Source organism: Nannospalax galili, unplaced genomic scaffold (genome assembly GCF_000622305.1).
Source record: "Nannospalax galili isolate Female #2095 unplaced genomic scaffold, S.galili_v1.0 scaffold1692, whole genome shotgun sequence".
In the NCBI taxonomy this organism is placed as follows: Eukaryota; Metazoa; Chordata; class Mammalia; order Rodentia; family Spalacidae; genus Nannospalax; species Nannospalax galili.
The window spans coordinates 4,855-10,996 of NW_008330747.1; the positions used below are offsets into that span (position 1 = coordinate 4,855).

At 45.9% G+C, this 6,142-nt stretch overlaps 1 pseudogene; it reads right to left on the bottom strand.

Annotated features, from left to right (window-relative positions):
* Window positions 1-165: 165 nt before the first annotated feature.
* LOC103749028 lies at window positions 166-5,764 on the bottom strand (annotated as a pseudogene).
* Window positions 5,765-6,142: the final 378 nt, after the last annotated feature.

Here is a 6,142-nt window from a genome sequence, read left to right on the forward strand (position 1 = left end):
TATACGATGGAGTTTTACTCAGCAGTAAAGAAAGATGAAATCATGAAATTTGCAGGTAAATGGATGGAACTAGAATCTGTTATACTAAGTAAAGTAACACAATCTCAGAAAAAAAATCGACATATGTTCTCCCTCTATATCAAGACATGATCCAAGGAATCTCACCATCTGTGCTGCTGTGCTCTTCAGAACAGCCTGAAGGTTCTTTCTGGTTCTTTTCTTTATGTCATGAATAGTGTCCACGACCTGGGAGGCAGAAAACAGTCTTCAGCATGGGGTGAGATGGACCTGGGTCCTAGAATCTCCGCCATTCACCATATGATCCCCTAGATTCCCAGGTGAACAGAACTGTGCCTCACCATGGGGAGGATCCAACCATATTCATCATTGTTGACACCGATGATGCTGGGGACAGGGCGAAAATCTACAGAGGCCAATAGCTCCTGTGGGTGCCTAGGTAGGAACTCTCCATCCACCACACCGGGAATTGTCTTGAAAACCTGGGGGCTATTAGAGGTCAGTGCTGAAGGTCAGTCACACACTTAAGTGCCCACTGAGTTACTTCACCAATTCCCTACTTCGATATTGGTCTCAGCATGTGTCCATCCTTCCTATCTATCTGTACACCCAACAAAGATATCCTACGCCTAGATTTCTCGGTCTTGTTTATTGTTCACCCAGGACTAAAGGACATTAAGTCATGGAGAAGAGGTAAGTGGTTCAGAGAAGTTAAGGACTGGCTCTCCCACATTTTGTTGTCCTGGTTATCCCAACCACACAATTTTCCAAACCTTATTAATAGCCAGAATCTCCTCTTCACTGCTGTCTCTCAGGCAATGCACCACAACCTCCGAATTCACAGCCTCACATCTGGATACTTTGTCCACTGTCTGTAAATGGATGAGGCAAAGGGTGGCTCCTTTTCCATCAAGGAAGAAGTGTTTTCCCAATCCCAACTCGATGCCATTTCCCCTAAATAACATACAGTGTGCTATATGTGGACTAGATTGTTATGAAATTATATTCATTTTCCTGTTGTTCAGAGGTGACAGCCAGGATAGGGACCATTCTACCTGCATAATGTGGAAGAAAATCTTCCTTTTTATGTGTGTGTTCATGTATGAATGTGGGAGTGTGTGTGTGTGTGTGTGTGTGTGTGTGTGTGTGTGTGAGTTTGTTACACCTGAAGTTCAGAGTACAACCTTGTTTATCTGTGCTTATTTTCTAATTTTTTGGAGACAGGTTGTCTTGCGTTTTCCCACTGCCTACCACACTCTACTTGGACTGGGGCCTTCTAAGGGTTCTCCTGTGTCTGCTTTTCATCTTGTAATAGGAGAACTTGGATTACATGTATGTGTTAAAACATGAAGAGGCTGTGAAATAGTGTTCCCATGGCTTTAAAAATATGCTAAGTGAATTAAGCTGAACTTTGAGCATGTATGTCTGGAGAGCATTTTATCTCATGAGAAAGTTTATGCAAGAATGCTTGCTGGGGAGATATCTCCAGAATGGTAGTTCTCCCCTCTAAGCTTCTCGTGAAACAAATTGACCTACACATAGCATGGAGATAATGTGGCTGTGCTCATCTTATTTTCCTGACTTGTTATATTCTAGCCATATTATTTATTTTTCAGTGTTCTGTAAACATTTGACTGTGGTTCTCAGGAATATGAGAAGCCATTTTATTATCGTTCGGTTCAGTAGATATGTGACTGTGATCCTCACTAGTGTGAGAGTAAAAGCAGAGTTGCTGATATGATAGCACTCAGGCTCATGAAAACCTGGGTCTCCTGGTTTATTATCAGTTCCATGGTAATCCATTCAGGTCCTGTGGCGGTCCCCTGGTGGCCACAACCACATCCAGCCTTTCATGGGTTCTAGGATTTGATCTTGGTTCTCAGGATTGTATGACAAGTGCTTTTACCCATTAAACCATCTCCTTTGCCCATGCATAATTTTTGTCAATGTTAGAAGACACGAGGTACGGCTTTGATGGTCACATAACACACTCAGCTTGTCTAAAACAAAGGAAAATGGGTTGCAACCCTTGAGCCTCTAAGGAAATACTGGATAGGAACTATTTTTGGTGGTCTTTGTTTTCATCACTGAACAGAGTACCAAACTATCAGGGGTGGGGCTGAGGCTGCTGGGTCAGGGCTGGGGTGGTTGAGGGCACTTACCCTGTAGACCTTTTCAGAGGTGTTAGAGATAAGATCAGGTAGCACGGCCACCCCACTCTCCATGATGGAACTGTGGAGAGTCCTTGGGACATGGGGGACATGACAAGAGTAGACACACTTGTGCCATCTGCTGACTCTCCAAAAAAATGGTGACCCGGTAAGGGTTGACTTCAAAGCGGGCGATATTCTGCTGGACCCAGTGTAGGGCAGCCACATGGTCCAGGTAGCCCCAGTTGCCTCTGGCAAGCTGGTTTCCACTGCTGAGACATGACAAGGACAGAGATCACATGCTGCCCTGGTTCTGTTCAGCCACTATCACCCAGCCAAGCCCAGTTCACTGAAGAAGCCCAGGACACCCAGGTGATACTGAATAATGACCACCACCACTTCCTCAGTGGCTCCCAGTAGGGATCCATCAAACACAGAAGCCGTACCCATAACCAGTACACCTCCATGGATCCACACCATCACCTGAGGAAATCAAGATGGATACCAGGAGGCTTCTAGGTAGTTCAAGCTCTAGCTGGACTGCCTAATAGACTACCAACTGCTTTAACACTGTGCAGCTATAAATATGCATAGAATTTCTTAGTGTGGAAAGATCTGGGCCATAGACATGAAACTCCAGTGCCCCAATCAGCATGTTTCTCTCCCCTATCACCACTGTAAATCTTGGCTTGGATTAATGGCTCTGAGAATAGAGCAATGACACCATTGCTCTCTGGATCCTCACTGTGGAACAGAAGAGGAGTCTTTATGAGTATCTCTCCTGATTACTATGAAAAGGATCATGAGATCTCATTGCTGGAACAGATAATTCATACCTAGAAATTTAGGTCACGTCAGTGTTCAGTCTTGAGCACCTGAGTTGTTGTATAGGGCTCAAGTTGTTGGTGAGTCCTGGTTTGATCAGCGTCTCAGACTTCTCAGATCTCCAGACTCTGTGTCCCATACCCAGGTTTCAGCTGCTCATCATAGCTGAGAAGACCTTCTTGAACCTAATAGAGTAAGGCCATTTATCAGGGTCAACCTTGCAGAGGGGCTCAGGTTGGTTTTGTCCCTTCTAATCATCTTGCTGAAGAAATGCCCTTTCAACTGATCATAGCTTGGTACTCACAGGCATGTTAGAGCCCTCATGAGCATGGGCTGGTGCGTAGATATTGAGATATAGGCAGTCCTCAGACATGGAGGTGGGAGGCATGATCAGTTTTACCTTCTTCAGACCCTCTACGTTCATCATATCAGAATTCTGGGCATGTAGAGATATAGGCAGTCCTCAGACATGGAGGTGGGAGGCATGGCCATATTCAGGTCCTCCAGACCCTGTGCATTCATATCAGGATTTTGTAGACACCTGGTGACAGTGGAAGGAAGTTTTACCAAGAGATGTGTGGTGACCAAAACCAGGTCTGAGTCTGGGTTTGCTCTCAGCCACCTTCAGCTGCTGCTCTCCATGATGCTATACCGGATCCTTCTCTGCAGTTCCTTCCCACAAAGGTAAAGGACACACAGGCTCTGTGGAAGGTAGGATAGAGCCAGACTTCCATCCAGCACCACTTGTATGTGGGCCTGGATATTACTTTTCCTGAGACTGGGCTATGGAGACTTCTGGGAGTGTCTTTGGAAATGATTGGCTGCATGATGTGACATTCACCACTTCTCCTTGTACTCCTTAGTTCCTGAGGTAATGGTTAGTTGTGATTGCTGATTTACAACATTTAGAATCTCCTGGGAGGAGAGTCTTAATGAGGGATTGTCTAGAGCAGATTGGCTGTGGGCATGCTTGTGCTGGATTATCTTAATTACTTTAACTGAGGTGGGAAACCTGCCCACTAGGGGTGGCACTATTCCCTAGGAATGGGCTTCTGAACTGTTCAGGAGTAGAGAAGGTGAGCTGAGCATGACCAGGCATCCACACTTTCTGTTCTGATTATGGATGTGACGTGACCAGCTCCTTAAGCTTTTGCTGCTCTCTCTCCCCAGGATGAAATATAACTTAGAATTGTGACCTGTAATACAACCTTTCACCCCTCAGTTGCTTTTGTCAGTATCAGAAAATGAAAGTAAGATATATGGTTATTGGGGTGCTGTGCACACATAGGTACTATAGGAATGAATGGATAATACTTTCCCATAGGGTAGTGGGACATCATCCCTTGCCCAGGCTCTCAGGAATCCTCCTTCTACAGTCTCCATATGGACACACATACACTTGTTCTTTGGTCACTGGCTCATGGTCTTATTGGTTGTAACAGTGACTGTGGAGGGTGGCATTGCCAGGGGCTCAACACTGCCCTGCCCCCCAGGGACCTGCAGTGTGTGGTAATGAACTCAGGGGTTCCTGCTGCTTAACAGGTCACACTGACTCCTGTGCAGAGACACCTCCCATAATGGCAGAGATACTTGCCTAGTCTGAATTCAGAGACAATTTTGTTTCTGCTCCTTTCTGTACTAGCTAGAGCTAACTCCTTATGAATGCTAAGCTCTGACCCAGGAGCCGGGTAAGGTTGCTTCACTCTAAATCTTAGCACATGCATCAGAAAAATGCATGGGAGACTCTCCCTGACACAATGAAAACTGCTGTGGGACTGAGATGGAGGAAAACATTTGGTCTAGAGCTGTTTACCTGTTCACTCAGTCTCTTGGGCCCCAGCACTTACATGGCTGGTTGTGTTGTTCCATCTCTCACACTACTTCATGGTTCAGGGGTCTCAGGGGTGCAAACTGCAGCGGTCCTACAGGTGGCTTGACAAAGGGAATTCCCAGGAATCTCCCCCACTTGTTCCTTCACATGGAAGAGGCTGCCTCTCACCTGCCATGAGTGTGTGGTCCTGATGGGACTGCCTGAGTCCTGTCCTGTGTGTGGAGAGATGCCATCAGTTGTGTGGTCCTGATGTGACTTGCTGAGTCCTGTCCTGTGTGTGGAGAGATGCCATCAGTCTTTGTTCATTTTGATCAGGTAGCACCACACTAAATGACTTCTCGTCTCATTGTCACCAGAGTACACAGTGGGAAGGGGAATCCCAGTTCAGGTGTAGAATGGCAGGCAGTGGTTTTTGTACCTTCCATCCATAAACCTTACCCAGGGAACTTTTAAAGGGTGCCAGGGCATTTCTCTGGACAAAGAGGTGACACACTGTGACATCATGAAGTTATTATTGTTATCATCTAAAGTTCAGTAGCAGTTAATGCCACAAACACACAAAAGGAAATGTCCCTCTTGCCCTTCTTTCCCCTGATGTACAGTTTCAGCTGCTCACAGAGCTCCTCACACTGGACTGGTTCCCCCGTATAAAGTAACCTTAAATGTGGGCGACCTTCTCTGTGCAATTGTTTCTGTCTTCTGATATTTGATGTGGGCATCAGGTGGCACACATTTCCCCTTCATCTGGAATCTCCACCACATCCTCCATCCTTGGTGCCTTCCCTCCCACCATCTCAGTCTCTGAGTCTTCAGAATTTTGCAGTTCTGATACCTTTGGCTTTCCAGTGCACCCCTAGGGGGTCTTACCCTGCACATGGAGGAGAAGCAAGAGCCCAGAGACCACAACATTCAGCCAGCCAGAAAGTCTGTCCAGTGGCATACTCGGCTCTTAGGCCTGAGTCTGTGCTCCTACGGGGCGATCTCCTTTCATAGAGAATGAATCAAATGGATGGGCCTTGCTAATGAAGGAATTTGAAACAAGTGAAGTTGGTGGCATAACTTGGTGGGGTGGCACAAAAGTTTTCTAGCCAGATAACTGCCTGATAGGCAATGGCCAGCAGGTGGAGCAAAACCACCTGGGTTCTTTCTCCTCTTCTTTGGCTTCTACAATTCTTCTGGTATATCAGGAACCCTGTCCTCAAACCTAGAGCCAATGTGCAGGTGATTACATGTCTCATATTTTTATGTACATTTGTTAAATTATGCTGGAAAATGCAAATCGAATTACGTACATATCATTTGAAAATAAAGCTTTTCA